This window comes from Amphiura filiformis, chromosome 2 (genome assembly GCF_039555335.1).
Source record: "Amphiura filiformis chromosome 2, Afil_fr2py, whole genome shotgun sequence".
NCBI lineage: Eukaryota > Metazoa > Echinodermata > Ophiuroidea > Amphilepidida > Amphiuridae > Amphiura > Amphiura filiformis.
Genome location: NC_092629.1, coordinates 8,687,776 through 8,706,625, shown reverse-complemented (window position 1 = coordinate 8,706,625; position 18,850 = coordinate 8,687,776).

The window sequence follows — 18,850 nt, the reverse complement described above, 5'->3', positions numbered from 1 at the left end:
ACCGTATCCATCAGTAACTTGAACGCATTGCTTATCTTGACTACTTTAACCTGAATTCCAAACAGTTATTTAATTTAACATTACTACTGTAGACAGCATCAGTCATGTAACACCAAACGCATTTTACTATCTACTGTAGATAGCATCAGTCATCTGACACCAAACACATCTGCTATCTACTGCAGATAGCATCAGGCATCTAACACCAAACACAGCTGCTATCTACTGTAGATAGCATCAGTCATATAACACCAAACACAACTGCTATCTACTGTAGATAGTATCAGTCGTCTAACACCAAACACAACTGCTATCTACTGTAGATAGCATCAGTCATCTAACACCAAACACAACTGCTATCTACTGTAGATAGCATCAGTCATATAACACCAAACACAACTGCTATCTACTGTAGATAGTATCAGTCGTCTAACACCAAACACAACTGCTATCTACTGTAGATAGCATCAGTCATCTAACACCAAACACAACTGCTATCTACTGTAGATAGCATCAGTCATCTAACACTGAACACACTGCTATCTACTGTAGATAGCATCAGGCATCTAACACCAAACACAGCTGCTATCTACTGTAGATAGCATCAGTCATATAACACCAAACACACTGCTATCTACTGTAGATAGCATCAGTCATATAACACCAAACACACACTGCTATCTACTGTAGATAGCATCAGTCATATAACACCAAACACACTGCTATCTACTGTAGATAGTATCAGTCGTCTAACACCAAACACAACTGCTATATACTGTAGATAGCATCAGTCATCTAACACCAAACACAGCTGCTATCTACTGTAGATAGCATCAGTCATATAACACCAAACACATCTGCTATCTACTGTAGATAGCATCAGTCATATAACACCAAACACACACTGCTATCTACTGTAGATAGCATCAGTCATCTAACAACAAACACAACTGCTATCTACTGTAGATAGCATCAGGCATCTAACACCAAACACAGTTGCTATCTTCTGTAGATAGCATCAGGCATCTAACACCAAACACAGTTGCTATCTTCTGTAGATAACATCATGCATCTGACACCAATCACACACTGCTATCTACTGTAGATAGCATCAGTCATATAACACCAAACACACTGCTATCTACTGTAGATAGTATCAGTCGTCTAACACCAAACACAACTGCTATATACTGTAGATAGCATCAGTCATCTAACACCAAACACAGCTGCTATCTACTGTAGATAGCATCAGTCATATAACACCAAACACAACTGCTATCTACTGTAGATAGTATCAGTCGTCTAACACCAAACACAACTGCTATCTACTGTAGATAGCATCAGTCATCTAACACCAAACACAACTGCTATCTACTGTAGATAGCATCAGTCATCTAACACCGAACACACACTGCTATCTACTGTAGATAGGATCAGTCATCTAACACCAAACACAACTGCTATCTACTGTAGATAGCATCAGTCATCTAACACCAACCACAGCTGCTATCTACTGTAGATAGCATCAGGCATCTAACACCAAACACAACTGCTATCTACTGTAGATAGCATCAGTCATCTAACACCAAACACAGCTGCCATCTACTGTAGATAGCATCAGGCATCTAACACCAAACACAGGTGCTATCTACTGTAGATAGGATCAGTCATCTAACACCAAACACAACTGCTATCTACTGTAGATAGCATCAGTCATCTAACACCAAACACAGCTGCTATCTACTGTAGATAGGATCAGTCATCTAACACCAAACACAACTGCTATCTACTGTAGATAGCATCAGTCATCTAACACCAAACACACCTGCTATCTACTGTAGATAGCATCAGGCATCTAACACCAAACACAACTGCTATCTACTGTAGATAGCATCAGGTATCTAACACCAAACACAACTGCTATCTACTGTATATAGCATCAGTCATCTAACGCCAAACACAACTGCTATCTACTGTAGATAGCATCAGTCATCTAACACCAAACAATTGCTATCTACTGTAGATAGCATCAGTCATCTAACACCAATCACACACTGCTATCTTCTGTAGATAGCATCAGTCATCTAACACCATGAACATCATTTGAACATGCATGTGTAGATAGGAACAGTCATCTAGCACCAAACACACACTTTTATCTACTGTAGATAGCATCAGTCATCTAACACCAAACACAACTGATATCTACTGTAGATAGGATCAGTCATCTAACACCAAACACACACTGTTATCTACTGTAGATAGCATCAGGCATCTAACACCAAACACAACTGCTATCTACTGTAGATAGCATCAGGCATCTAACACCAAACACAGTTGCTATCTTCTGTAGATAGCATCAGTCATCTAACACCAAACACAACTGCTATCTTCTGTAGATAGCATCAGTCATCTCACACCCACCACAGTTGCTATCTTCTGTAGATAGCATCAGTCATCTAACACCAAACACATCTGCTATCTACTGTAGATAGCATCAGTCATATAACACCAAACACACACTGCTATCTACTGTAGATAGCATCAGTCATCTAACAACAAACACAACTGCTATCTACTGTAGATAGCATCAGGCATCTAACACCAAACACAGTTGCTATCTTCTGTAGATAGCATCAGGCATCTAACACCAAACACAGTTGCTATCTTCTGTAGATAACATCATGCATCTGACACCAATCACACACTGCTATCTACTGTAGATAGCATCAGTCATCTAACACCAAACACAGCTGCTATCTACTGTAGATAGCATCAGTCATCTAACATCAAACACAACTGCTATCTACTGTAGATAGCATCAGTTATCTATAACATCAATCACACACTGCTATCTTCTGTAGATAGCATCAGTCATCTAACACCAAACACACACTGCTATCTACTGTAGAAAGCATCAGTCATCTAACACCAATCACACACTGCTATCTTCTGTAGATAACATCAGTCATCTTACAACAAACACAACTGCTATCTACTGTAGATAGCATCAGGCATCTAACACCAAACACAGTTGCTATCTTCTGTAGATAGCATCAGTCATCTAACACCAAACACACACTGCTATCTTCTGTAGATAGCATCAGGCATCTAACACCAATCACACACTGCTATCTACTGTAGATAGCATCAGTCATCTAACACCAAACACAGCTGCTATCTACTGTAGATAGCATCAGTCATCTAACATCAAACACAACTGCTATCTACTGTAGATCGCATCAGTTATCTAACACCAATCACACACTGCTATCTACTGTAGATAGCATCAGTCATCTTACACCAATCACACACTGCTATCTACTGTAGATAGCATCAGTCATCTAACACCAAACACACTGCTATCTACTGTAGATAGCATCAGTCATCTATCACCAAACACAACTGCTATCTACTGTAGATAGCATCAGTCATCTAACACCAAACACAGTTGCTATCTTCTGTAGATAGCATCCGTCATCTAACACCAAACACACACTGCTATCTACTGTAGATAGCATCAGTCATCTAACACCAAACACAGCTGCTATCTACTGTAGATAGCATCAGTCATCTAACATCAAACACAACTGCTATCTACTGTAGATAGCATCAGTTATCTAACACCAATCACACATTGCTATCTTCTGTAGATAGCATCAGTCATCTAACACCAAACACATACTGCTATTTACTGTAGATAGCATCAGGCATCTAACACCAAACACAACTGCTGTCTACTGTAGATAGCATCAGTCATCTAACACCAAACACACACTGCTATCTACTGTAGATAGCATCAGTCATCTAACACCAAATACAACTGCTATCTACTGTAGAGAGCATCTGTCATCTAACACCAATCACACACTGCTATCTACTGTAGATAGCATCAGGCATCTAACACCGAACACACACTGCTATCTACTGTAGATAGCATCAGTCATCTAACGCCAAACACAGCTGCTATCTACTGTAGATAGCATCAGTCATCTATCACCAAACACAACTGCTATCTACTGTAGATAACATCAGTCATCTAACACCAAACACACACTGCTATCTACTGTAGATAGCATCAGCCATATAACACCAAATACAACTGCTATCTACTGTAGAGAGCATCAGTCATCTAACACCAATCACACACTGCTATCTACTGTAGATAGCATCAGTCATCTATCACCAAACACAACTGCTATCTACTGTAGATAGCATCAGTCATCTAACTCCAAACACACCTGCTCTCTACTGTAGATAGCATCAGTCATCTAACACCAAACACACATCTGCTATCTACTGTAGATAGCATCAGTCATCTAACACCAAACACAGCTGCTATCTGCTGTAGATAGCATCAGTCATCCTACCCCATCCACACACTGCTATCTTCTGTAGATAGCATCAGTCATCTAACACCAAACACACACTGCTATCTACTGTAGATAGCATCAGTCATCTAACACCAAATACAACTGCTATCTACTGTAGATAACATCAGTCATCTAACACCAAACACAGCTGCTATCTACTGTAGATAGCATCAGTCATCTAACACCAAACACAAGCATCAGTCATCTAACACCAAACACAGCTGCTATCTGCTGTAGATAGCATCAGTCATATAACACCAAACACACATCTGCTATCTACTGTAGATAGCATCATAATAATAATAATTAACTGACACTTATTAAGCGCCTTATCAAACAGGTCAAAGCGCTGTACAAGAAATGACTTAATGATACTATCTTAATCTAAAATCTTACGCTACCATCTTACGTTACAATCATAAAACACACATACAGTGAAGCATAATATACATTATTAAAAACATAACAAGAAAACCAGGAAACTACGCAAGGCGGAGAACTTAGTATTTTGGAAATAGGTGGAATTTCAGTGATTTCTTGAAACTTTGTATGGTGTTACATTGACGAATATGAGCAGGAAGATGGTTCCAGAGACGCGGAGCAGCTGCATGGAAAGCTTTGTCACCAGCAGCCCGGCTGGTACGAGGGATGTTGAGAAGATGTGCGTCGTCACCTGATCTTAAGTTGGATCTGCGCGGGATGTACTGAATAAGGAGGTCGGCCAAGTAAGCTGGAAGATGTTCGTTGAAGCTTTTGAAAGCGAATAACATGAGTTTGAATATATTTCGGGCATTAACTGGTAACCAGTGGAGCTCTCTGAGGAGTGGCGCGGATGGTTCCCTTCTGTTGGATCTGAAGACAATTCTTGCCGCCCTGTTCTGTAAAGTTTGCAACTTCTTCATGTCTTTCGCTGAGATGCCATAGAGTGATGAGTTAGCATAATCTAAGCGTGACAAAATCAGTGACCGGACGAGGTGATGGCAACTATCAACTGTGATAAAGCGACATATTCTGTAAATGTTCCGGAGGTGAAAATTGACTGTTTTGATGGTGGATTTTACATGATCAGTCATCGACATTGTGCTGTCGAATACAACACCGAGATTTTTTATTGTCGACGAGGGCAAGATAACACTGTTCCCGATGGTGATGGAAATTCAATTTTCAATTCAATTCAATTCAAGAAACATTTATTTCACAACTTCAAAAATACATAGTATAAATGACAAATGCCATAATTTTCAAACCAATTACATACAAAGCAAAGTAATGAATCCGATCACAGGCCCACTGATGACAGTCAAATGCGATCACGTAAGAACAAGCAACCTATTAAAAGGCAAGAGACAGGTCAAGAGTGGGCCTGAGACAAGATTATGAGGGGCATCAATAAAAAACCTAAAATAAAGTTGTGGGGCAACACGCGGGGAGCAAGCTCGTGGGTGCGGGTTGCCGGCAAACAGTACAAACGAAAATACAAATACAAACAGGACAAGACAAGACCTTACAAAAAAAAAAGAATTGGTGAACAGGAGTCAAAGAATAATTACTGGTAAACCGGTTTAGAAAGCAAATTGCTCTTAAAATGATGTTTGAAGGAGCTTGTGGATGTGGCATTTTGGATGGAAATGGGAGTGGAGTTCCAAATGTTAACTCCATGCAGTTTAATCGAGTTAGCAGCAAGATTAGAACGAACACGAGGCGGATAGAAATTATTCACACGCCTTGTATTATGATTATGAATTGTAGCACTATATTGAAAATAGTTGTCAAAAAGTGCAGGAAGCAAGCTATTGTGAGCTTTGAACATAAAGATCACAATTCTTTGATAAATATGCTGTTGTGAGTTGACGAAGCAATAAAGAATTCAGTTTTTTCATGATTGAGTTTCAGCTTGTTTCTGGTCATCCAGTCACTGATTTCGTCGATGCAAGATGATATCCTCGTAACTGCCCTCTCCGCGTTTCCTTCAATCTTAGGATCAAATGGCAAGTAGGCCTACACTTGGACGTCGTCCGCATACATATGATAATTTATGTCATGTTTCCGGAGAATGTTACCAATTTCACAAGTGTACATTGTAAAGAAGAGTGGCCCAACAACTGAGCCTTGTGGGATCCCAAAGCGAAGGGCTTGATTCGTAGATCCTGTGTCCCCTACACAGACACGAAACGATCGATTCTGAAGGTAAGAACTGATTAAATCGAGAGCCGCGCCGTGAATGCCAAAGGTGATACAAAAACGATTCAACAGGATGAGATGGTCGACCGTATAGATGAGGTGACATGTGTTTACATTCATTACGCCCTCTATTGGCCTGAGATCAAAACTGACAGGCAAAAAACACTATAGTTTACATGGAAGAAGTTGATTTTGTTTCATTAACTTTGATTTCAAAGCAAATAATATTAAAAACATTATTAAACTTGTTTACAAATGCATCAAGCTACATTAATAATATCACACAAAACTTGAAAGGTTTTCAAAAGTTGAGTTTTGAAGAGATTTGTGTGGTCTGCCATAGACACTCCTGTGTTATTTTGCCTGGCTAGAAACAACAGAGGGTGGTCTGAATGTAAACATGTGACATCATAGGTCACCTCATCTATCAAATGCGGCGGAAAGATCCAGTAACACGACCGCAACGGCCCTGTTTTCATCAATGGCTCTCAAAAGGTCAGTTCTTACTCTCAGAAGTGCCGTTTCAGTACTATGTAGTTCCCTATATGCAGACTGCGTATACGTTCTTGAAGATCATGGTGCTTAAGATGGTCTTTTATCTGGGCGCACATAATTTTTTCCATGATCTTGGACACATAGCTGATATTAGAGATGGGACGGTAGTTTTTCAGAATTTGTTTGTCCAGGGTGGATTTCTTTAAAATAGGAGTCACTACCGCCTCGCGTAGTTTTGTTGGGAAAACGCCACTGCTGAAGGACTTGTTGATAATATCAGTCAGTGGTTTAGCAAGCACATCAACAGTGTCCTTAAACAACAATATAGGCATGGTATCCAGAATACAGGATTTGTTTGCAATTGACATAATAATTTTAGACACATCTTCTGCTGTAACACAGTGAAAAACAGAGAGAGAAGCACTACTCGCTGGACAACGTTCAATGTCATGGTCATTTTGATCAAAAACAGCTATTTCGTCAAGGTTCTGATGAATCTTAACAACCTTGTCATTGAAGAACGTTGCAAAAGAGCAGCACATCTCTGTAACAGAACTACAATCAGGGTATTGTTTATCACTGTTGTTCAGCAACTTATTCAAAGTTTGATACATATTCTTATTATTTGAAACATCAAGTTTTTCTTTATAATAATCTTCTTTGGCACGATTTATAAGTCTATTTGTAACTTTTGTTTGTTCAACATAAGTATCAAGATCGTCCTTGCTTTTACTCTTTAACCATTTCCTTTCATACCTTCTTCGTTCACGCCGTAGCTTGATTTATGTCTTCATTGAACCACGGAGATCGGGACCTGACTCTACGCGAGCGCTGTTGAGAAGGTGCATGAGAATCCAACACACCAAGTATTGAGGAGTAAATTATTGCTCGAGCATCTCGTCAACCGAGCTCCCACTTAAGTCGAGATCAACGAACTGCAAAGAAAGATCTTTGGAAAAAGCCAATTTATCTATGTTTTTGATATTTCTTAAGGTAGGCCTACAAGTGATCTTAATTGGCTCAGGTTTTTCACTGTTAATCAAACAATGGTCTGAGCCTGGGCTTGGCAGAACTTTAGAATTTGAAACCAAATTGTCCTCGGGACGGGAAATTAGAAGGTCTAAGGTATGTCCTGCTATGTGCGTAGGTTCCCGTATGTGTTGGTGAAAGCCATTTGCTGATAAGGTTTCAATGAGGCGAGCAGTACCAGGGTGAGATGGTTCGTCCACATGGACATTGAAATCTCCCAACACAATTGTCTTGATTGGAGAAAGGCTGGTCTCATTTAGGAATGTCTCAAACTCTTCAAGAAATTGACTTAATTTCAGGCCATTTACTTTTGAAGGAGTTGGTCGATACACAGAGACAATTCTTATTCCAACTTTCTTTATAACCACACATGCATGTTCAAATGATGTTCATGGTGTTAGATGACTGATGCTATCTACAGTAGATAGCAGTTGTATTTGGTGTTAGATACCTGATGCTATCTACAGTAGGCCTAGATAGCAGTTTTGTTTGGTGTTAGATGACTGATCATTGGTGTCAGCCATCTAACACCAAACACAACTATCTACTGTAGATAGCATCAGTCATCTAACACCAAACACAGCTGCTATCTACTGTAAATAGCATCAGTCATCTAACACCAAACACAGCTGCTATCTACTGTAGATAGCATCAGTCATCTAACACCAAACACACATCTGCTATCTACTGTAAATAGCATCAGTCATCTAACACCAAACACACACTGCTATCTACTGTAGATAGCATCAGGCATCTAACACCAAACACAACTGATATCTACTGTAGATAGCATCAGTCATATAACACCAAACACAACTGCTATCTACTGTAGATAGCATCAGTCATATAACACCAAACACAACTGCTATTTACTGTAGATAGCATCAGTCATCTAACACCAAACACACACTGCTATCTACTGTAGATAGCATCAGGCATCTAACACCAAACACAACTGCTATCTACTGTAGATAGCATCAGTCATCTAACACCAAACACACATCTGCTACCTACTGCAGATAGGATAAGTCATCTAACACCAAACACACACTGCTATCTACTGTAGATAGCAGCAGTCATCTAACACCAAACACACATCTGCTATCTACTGTAGATAGCATCAGTCATATAACACCAAACACAACTGCTATTTACTGTAGATAGCATCAGTCATCTAACACCAAACACACACTGCTATCTACTGTAGATAGCATCAGTCATCTAACACCAAATACAACTGCTATCTACTGTAGATAGCATCAGGCATCTAACACCAAACACAGCTGCTATCTACTGTAGATAGCATCAGTCATATAACACCAAACACAACTGCTATCTACTCTAGATAGAATTAGTCATCTAACACCAATCACACACTGCTATCTACTGTAGATAGCATCAGTCATCTATCACCAATCACACACTGCTATCTGCTGTAGATAGCATCAGTCATCTATCACCAATCACACACTGCTATCTTCTGTAGATAGAATCAGTCATCTAACACACACTGCTATCTACTATAGATAGCATCAGTCATCTAAGACACACTGCTATCTATTATAGATAGCATCAATGATCTAACACACACTGCTATTTACTGTAGATAGCATCAGTCATCTAACACCAATCACTACTATTAACTGTAGATATAGGCATGCATGATTATAATGAACCAACAGTACAGCTGCTTATGTCAGGAAACGCCAAAGAAAAAAATATCGCAGATTAGCATTTAGCATCTTTACCAAAGTATCTCTACGAACGAACGAAAAAAAGGAAATGAAGGAACAAAGGGAAAGAAAGCGAGAAAGGAAGGAAGGAAAGACTATCATCTACCACCTATATTGTAGATAGCATCTATCATCTAACACCAAACACACAACCTGCGGTGCTATCTATTATATAGGTGCATGGCATTGCTCTGGAAGGTTTTTATTTTCGAAGGGGCATTAGTGCATCCTGTGTGGGGGTCGTTTACTCCGAAAGAGCAAAGCCCTGAATGATACTTCAGGAGAAACGACCATTCGGAGCAAACAACACACTTGTCAGTTTTGGACCAATGATCCGTCGGGATAATACATGTAATCTTTAAAAAACTGTCGGGACAAACGGCCTTTCGAAGAAATGACCGTTGGAATGAAAACACCGTTCGGATCAAAGTAGCCTAGCCGAGTTTTATTTAGGAACAAAAACTCCTTCGGAGCCAAAACCATTCGGTATAAAAGCACTTGAGACTAGATTTGCAGCCATCATTATTATTATTATCTGAAGCTATCGTTCATAATGCAATGATTGTCACGTGCAGTTACAGGTGTTGACATGTTATTGTTTTATTAAGCATTTTATGACAAATATTATGATTATTTAACTGTTCTAAGCTTTTAAAAGTCTGTCATCATTCTGTGTCTACGCTCCATTAATATAGATAAAAATTATTACTGATGATATTTTGTTCAATTATTATTCAACTCCTAGGTTTACAATCCAATAACTACAATTTTATTAAATTAACAAAAAGTTCAAAGGTAATGAAATGAAGCTGAAAATGAATGAAGTGTGTCCAGTGGCAGCACAAGGATTTTTTTCTGAGGGGGAATGGGAAGTGAAATTGTTTATTTGTGGGGGATTTGAGAAATTTTCCATATATTGGGCAATATTCGCTCAAATGGGTCGATTTTCCCTCCAAAATAAGGCGAAGTTGTCCAAAATAGGATGATTTTTGCCCAAAATAGGGCTTTTTTGGCATTTTCGCCCAACGGTAACATGTGACCCTTTTTGCCCAAAATTGTGGGTTTGTCTGTTATTTTTTTACTGACTGAGGCAAAGACAAACGGGGGGGGCGGAAAATTAGTAAAGAATCGCATAATACATAGCACCATTACGAAAGAAAGAAAAAGAAAAGAAAATCTTTATCACCAAACACGCACTGATCTCTACTTTAGATAGCATTTACATCTTTCACCAAACATTCACTGCTATCTACTGTAGATAGCATTTTAAAATCCAACACCAAGCACGCATTGCTATAATTTAATATACTGTATATCGCATGCGCCATCTGCCACCAAACACGCATTGCTATCTACTGTAGATAGCATCTTAAATGTTTCACCAAACACACACTGCTATCTTTTGTAGATAGCATCATTCATCTGTCACCAAACACGCACTGCTATCTACTGTAGATAGTAAAATCCTTCAGCAAACACGTACTGCTCTCTTAAGTAGATCTCATTTTAAATCTGAATCAAACACTGCTATCTACTGTAGATAGCATCTTAAACCTATCAACAAACACGCACTGCTATTATAACAAAAACACTTCGGAATAATAGACCTGCATCCATTATTATTATATTTTTTGAAACCACGTCCATATCATCTATGTTTAGCACGTACAACACAGGTGTTGACTTGTTTAATTGTGTTATAACCCATTTTGTTAAGCAATTGACATGTACATATTAATGACAAATAAATACATAAATATGACTATCAAATTGTTCAAATTTGAACTTTCATTATTTATATTTCTGATATACGATCCAGATGGGCATAGATAAGGAGACTATTATTTTTGACATTTTGTTCGATTATTATTAAAATCGCAGGTTTACTATCCAATAACTGTATATTTATTAACAAAAAGTTGAAAAGGTAATAATATTTTTATGGCAAGTACTTGAAAATACACGAGGTGTGTCCAAACCAATAATTATGTATTTCAACATTATGGCAAATGTCGAATAAGGCCTATTTAGGGCCCACGGTCATGACGGTATAAGAGACCAAAATGTATATGTAGGCCTACGTGTTTGTTTGTATGTATGTTTGTTTGTTTTTGTTATAAACGGTCGCTTAGGTCCTGGCTCAAATAAAAATGCTCAAGTCAGACTGTAAGATATTTTGGATGATAGAAGCATTAGAATTTCTATTATAAATTACATGGTCTAAAGTTTGTTAGTTTTTTGTTTTGTTTTTTTTTCCAAAATGTCGCCACATCTTAAAAGATGTGGAGACATTTTGGATTTGACTCCTAGTGACCGCTAGAGGTCACGAAAGATCATACAGGGGTAGAAACTTAAAATGTTTCTGATCTTGTTGAATGACACCAAATCATATGCCTGGTTCAACGTGTAGCCTATATAGTTTGTGCTATCTGCGACCTATTGTTACTGAGTCAATCTACATAATCCTCATATTTAGTCAAAATTGCACATTTTTGGATGTAGGCCTACAGGTTCCACACCACCAAATAGAGTTCCTATTCATTTATGTGTTAAAAGGCATGGAGGAATTGGTCGTTTTCTCATTGTTAAACCTCCCTGGTTCATTCAAAACACCATTTTACCTATTGTTTATGATATTTTCTACCATAAAACCAACAAATATTGGGTAGGTAAGCGGCTTGATTTTTGCAGTGACGCGTCGAAAACTACGTACATCCTGTCAATCTTACAGCACACTGATTCTATGTAGTGACGTCATCTGGCGAAGAAGAACAAAAAAACGTGCCTCAAATTTCAGAATTGTGACAAATGTAATCTTTTTATACTTAGATAATAAGAAAACCATCCACAAAGTACAGCTATCACAAAAAATAGGCACATCAGCCTTCTTTCTAACTTTTTTCCCCATTAAATCAACCCTGGTGTGGTTCTCACAATAAAAACACTGATTTTTTTATCGGCCATTTACCTTGGTGGTGTGATTTGGTGGTGTGGACTCTACAGGAGTAAAACTTTCACCTTTGGAAATCTCCTTTCTGTCTATTGAAGATAGCAGACAAAATAATAAGCATTAATAATTGGTTTCCTCTAATTTCTTGAATTAAAACTGACAAAATGGTCTTTTGGTGTGAGGAGAAATGTGGGAGTGTGCATGGTGCATGACCAAAGACACTTTATTATGGTATTTCCATACCTTTTATACAAACGTTTTGGGAAACCTCTAATTAAAAAACTTTTACTCAAGATAGGAAAAATTAAAATTGAAAAGGCATTATTACCTTTTCAAATTCTCAAATGGAGCACTGCCTCAGGATTACTTAACACAGTTGGCCATATCTTCGCTTGTAGAACTCCGATCAGACAGATTACTGCAACTGCATAGGCCTAGCTGAACTCAGTCTCGGAGTCAATAACTAGCGCCTAGCCTACTCGACAAAACACCAATTTTTTAGTTCAGGATTATAGGCCTTATATCTTACGGCACGCTAACTCTGTAGCAACGATGTAATCCTCGTAAGGAAGCTTCTCCGGAGTCGGCGCAAAATTCAGACCTTTTGCCAGAACACCCATTTCATAACCCATAATTACACCCGGCAAACCCGTAAACAATCCACAAGTGAGCAGTCTAAGTCAGCTATAACAGACCATGCAGTACAACAAAACCATGTTATCAATTGGGACAATGCTAAAGTTCTATGCAAGGTGTGTGATACTAACGCAAGACATGTCAAAGAATCAATATGGTTCAGGAGAAGAGGAACCAACGTCATGAACAGAGACGAGGGGCCCACTACCTGAGTCACGTGTATGATCCTCTCCTGGCTGTAAATACACCCTCTACAGTCGGGATTCGTCCTACCGGAAGTAAGGATCATCCATCATCATTCTGATGATGCCTGTCGACCATGATAGGCGAAACCGTCAATAGTGAGTAAATTATTTGGTTTTGTTTCAATGAAATTTTCCTTAATGTATATCTACAAACCTGATGAATCTATTCAGTCACTGCTATACTCTGCCGGCGTTGAATCAGTGTCATATTTCCCCAGTAAGATTCTAAGCGAAACGTGACAGTGGTAAGACATAATTTCAAGGTGAGCGTTAATTTCACGTTTCTCTGGATATAATGCTTAGATTATTAAAATAGGGCTGTAGGTGGGTCTCACTTGTGATTCTGTGCCATATACTGGGGTACCCAAAAAGGTGGCTTTGTTACATTTTGATGTGCAGTTTGGATTTCAAAACACTGTCTCTTGAGTATTCCTTCACTTAGAAGATTCAATTAGGTCTTAAATTGAGGATAATTTATTCTTTATTACTCATGTTTTTATCCTGTTTTAAAATATTTTTCAATTATTTTCTTATGACGTTTGGCATGAAATGTGCCAAGGGTGGCTGAGGATTAGGGGGAGGAGGATTAGGGGGAGGGATTCATCATGTAAATTTGATTTAAAACCCCCTTTAAATATTTGAATCTAGTAAAAAATGTCTAAATGAACTCCCAGACATCTAAACCAAGTAAATAAATACAGAAGTTCATTTAAAAGACCAATACTTGCTCAGAATGATTGTAAATGTGAAAAAAAGAGGTGGGGTTACATCCTCCCTACTTTGTGATTGTTTTTGCCTGCACTCTCTCGTTTTTTACCCGATTTCCATAAAAAAGGTGTCAAAATGCTCAGAAGGATGAACCACTTCAAATGAGATGTGTAGGTAAAATGTTTGAACCATTTCATTTTTTTACTATGTAACACAAAGGTACCCCAGGTTGTGACACAGGACCTTGTTGGAGATGATGTAGGGGAGGCTGTTTAATTACTAAGATAAAAAAATCGACTGCGATGAGAGACAAATCCAAGCTTAGATTAAAAATCCTTAATCTAATATAGATTAAAATCCAAATCCATAAGAATATCCAAAATATTAAGATTAAAAATTCAATCTAATGGATTTGAATCTGGTAGATTAAAAAATGAGCTCAATTTCAATCTATATAGATTAAGTATTTTTAATCTAAGCTTGGATTTATGGGACGATCCTTAAGCTTTAATATAGGCCTATTTTCTTTTGCACATCGATCGCCAATGCTTTTTTTTTTGCTCTTCACTCATTTTGCAAACCATGCAAACATTTTGGGTCAACAAATCACAACTTCCGTCGGCAAAAAATATTTCCGTCGGTAGGCCTACATTTACAAGTTGTGCCCCCCCCCGGTTCCAAAATCCCCTTCACTTTTAAGCAATTTATAAACATTTTTTACACTTGTGCTGGGATAACTGAATGGGTCTTTACGTTAAAACAATATCTGAATCTTTTAATAAAAAAAAGTATGGTTTTACTGTTTTACACTAATCTTGTGAGTGAACAAAAATACGTAGGCCCTACAATCAGACAGCTTCTCAAATTTCTTCTTTAAAATGTCGTGCCCCCCCACACACACTTGTCTCCTTTCTAAAGTGGTAGGCATGCCAACAATACACACTTAGTAATAATGGAACATTTAAACAATATTACGGTATTTAAGCATGGGTTATAATCATCAGGACTGGATTTTCAAAATAACACTAAAGATGTTTTATTCCTGTTATTTTTGAAATTTTAAAATACAGTCGGGTCGAGGACAAAATATTGTTTGGCTGTTTTTACAAGTTTGTATACACACCGTACTCACGTAATAAGGGTGGGGTAACATTTATTTTCTGGCAAATGAGTGTGCGACCATATGATCAGTCCATAGCCTTGAATCCCGTACCATTTGTTGATTTGTTATTCTATAGATCAATTTTAACATGCGTTCAAGGAAAACGATATACAATAATTTTTCCCCTGGTACGTTTCACCACTAGAATACTCTGATAATTCAGGTATCTCTTCAGGCAAAATACTATCTCATGAATATAAATTAGATAAAACTTTACGTGGATAGTGATCACGGCCGTGAAATATAGTCACGTTCACAGTCGTTTCAAGTTCATGAGCTGTCTCCCCACTGTACGCCCTCCCGCGTTTCTGTCATTGCTTGTTATGCGCATTGAATGTTATGAGCCAAGCTGACATGCATCGATCTGCTGTCGCAGCAGACAATTAAGGAATCAACGTAGTTTTTCCACTACCGCGTACACCGTTGAGAATACAGCTTAATGTGAATGTCACAGGCCTCAACGTAAAATGTCCCAATATTGAACTGACCAATACTAGGCTTGTTTGTACTCATTTTAATGCATTTTGCATGCAGTTTCCAAATATGGTAATGAAAATTTAATATATTTAAATTTTGAATTTGTATTTTTTTATAATTGCAACTTAGGGGCCTAATTGTCGTTTGCATTCACAACACTCGCGTGGAGAGAGTTAATTGACAAGTAGGGCGCAGGTGTATTAGTTAGAATAGCGGATTCGACGAGTCACATTCGCATGGCTGGGGTAATTGAACTCAAGGCTACGTTAACTTTATGAATGAATTGTGTTCTGTGAAGGCGTCAATATTATAAGGGATAGTAGTATAGTACACTCTATCCGTAAGATATAGAACGAGTCTACTACGGTGAAGGATGATGAGTTGATGACCCAACTGAGTTGATCAAACACGCACACATAAATTTAGATATATAAAAAGTGAATGTTCTCAGTCATCCAAAGGTTGAAATTAAAAGTTCTTTAATTTAATCCTGTACTGAAACTAACTTGCTACTTTGCGTATATAATATTTGCTTCAGTTTTGTGCAATGGCGATTTCACGAAAGGTCATTAGTTCAAATCTGCCTTCAGAAGACATGGTGTATGGAACAAGTACAAATCAAATGAGTCAATCAATATCACTTCAACTTTCGTGCTTTTCTGTTGTGCTTTATGCATGCATCAGTTCAGTTCAGTTCAGTTCAGTTTTATTTTCATCTCAACACACATACATATAAATAACATGATATAAAAAAAAACATTTTGTAATAAATTAGTAACAATGCAATGCCAAATAATTTATAATTGAGATACCAATATTAATATTACAAAATAATATTTTAACAATGTGGTATGAGAGATGTGGATGCCACAGAAACGCAAAGCGTGTAAAGTTGTGGCACCCATTTGAAAGTTACAGACAAGTCTATAGCTTAAAATACAATATTCGATATTTATAAGGTTACAAATTCTATGAATGCCATAGACAGACAACATAAAGTCCGAAAAATCAATGAAGCATAAAATGCGAACTAAAGCAGCGCAGTAAATCCATCATGCAGGAGAAAGCACTTTAAACATCATCATGTAAATATCCATTGATGAGGTTTTGTTTGAATGTTTTTTTAAATACTGTAGGAGACGGGATGAGTTTAAGGGATTGGTCAAGATCATTCCAGAGGAGAGCGCCATGTGTTTTGATGGTGTTGCTAGCAAAAACCGTATTAAATAATTGGATGTGAAAGTCTTTAGAATGTCTGGTATCGTGTGTATGGATGTCGTCATTAGTAGTAAAGAAGTTGTCGTAGAGGTCATTTGGTAGCATTTTGTAATGAAATTTATGCATAAAAATGCTGTTTGAAATTTGAAAATGTCATGGATCTTAAGGGCATTTAATTGGTGGAAAAAGTGGGTCAGTGTGGGCGAGCCACAAAGAATTTGTGCACGTCCTAACAACTCGTTTTTGTAGGAGAAAAAGAGAATCCAGATTGGCGTTGTTTTTATCTGCCCAGACAATTGCGCAGTAAGTTAAATAGGGAAGCACAAGTGTATTATATAAGGTTTGCAAAGAGGCCTCCGGTAGAAAAGGGCGGACTTTACGTATAATACCATTATATTTTGACACAATTTTAGTGATGTGTGTAGTGTGTGATTTCCAGCTGAGGTTATCATCAATAAGTAGGCCTAGAAATTTGGTAGTATGAACCAGATTTAATTCTGTATTATCTATTAGTACTTTTATATTGATTTCAGATTTATTATTGTATTTATTTTAAAAAGCATATAATTAGTTTTTTTGATGTTTAGTGAAAGTTTATTTAATTTAAACCAATTTGATATTAAAATAAGCTCAGCATTAATGATTGATTCGAGGTGATGGTGATCTTCATGCGAGAAAAGTATGTTGGTATCATCTGCGAAAAGGATAAAATTTGGGATTTTGGAACACAGGGGAAGGTCATTAATATATAATAAGAAGAGAAGGGGACCAAGAATTGACCCCTGTGGAACTCCGCAGGTGATATTCGTGAGAGGAGAAACTGCTTCATTAAATACCACACATTGTTTCCTATCACTGAGATAATTTCGAATCCATGTATTGGCCAGACCTCTGATACCATAATGATCGAGTTTGTTCAAGAGGATGTTGTGGTTTAAGGTATCGAATGCCTTACTGAGGTCAAGAAAATGCCTGCAACATGATGCTTTTTATCAAGGTTTTCTGCAATTTTGCAATAAAGCTCATTAATGGCCATATATGTGGATCTTTGTGGCCGGAAACCAAACTGATGAGGACTTAGAATATCATGAAGTGAAATAAAATTTAAAATACGATTATAAATAACTTTTTCAAGAAGTTTTGATATTGATGGTAGAATTGATATAGGCCTATAATTAGAGAAATTGTGACAATCGTCTGCTTTAAAAATGGGTGTGACTTTAGCAATTTTTAGTTTTGAGGGTACAATACCGGATGATAAAGATGAATTGAAGATGTGGGTGAGAGGAATACTTATTTCGAAGATGATTGATTTGAGAAGATTGGAGCTTATTCCGTCTGCACCAGAGCTATAGGTGTTGTTAATTTTGGAAGAGAGCTTGATAATTTCCTCAATTGATGTTGGAGAAAGGAAGAGGCTTTTGTTGTTTGAAAAGTCATTGAAGGTTGACGGGGAATTATTATCGGGTCCGGAAATTTTTCTGCCAATAATGGTCCAATATTTGTGAAAAAATCATTAAATTTCAATGCAATGTCTTTATTATTAGTGACTTTATGACCGTTAACGGTATCAGTAAAGAAATCAGGAAATTTCGTTTTTTTATTCCTACCTAAGAGTTTATTTAGAGTTTGCCTCATTTTTT